General features: G+C 46.6%; 1 protein-coding gene across 1 annotated transcript in view; it reads left to right on the top strand.

Annotated features, from left to right (window-relative positions):
- Positions 1–208, top strand: part of SP2 (Sp2 transcription factor) — a 9,470-nt gene that overhangs the window by 8,712 nt on the left and 550 nt on the right. The window lies entirely within an intron of this gene.

Raw genomic sequence — 208 nt, forward strand, 5'->3', positions numbered from 1 at the left:
GGCGCGGTGGGGGACTGCACGCTCCGGTGCGGGCAGGCCGGGAAAGGCTCCACAGCACATTCCTACTTTATATTTAAAGTCTATAAATAGCTTTAAATATCTATATAACCCCCTTTGGAAGGTCCCTTTTTTTCTATGGAGATTGTTGCCTTACGCTCCCCGCTCCCCATTACGAACACTGTGTAATGTGAGGGCTTTTTTTTTTTAA

Source organism: Aptenodytes forsteri, unplaced genomic scaffold (assembly GCF_000699145.1).
Source record: "Aptenodytes forsteri isolate BGI_AS27 unplaced genomic scaffold, ASM69914v1 Scaffold25, whole genome shotgun sequence".
Taxonomy (NCBI): Eukaryota; Metazoa; Chordata; class Aves; order Sphenisciformes; family Spheniscidae; genus Aptenodytes; species Aptenodytes forsteri.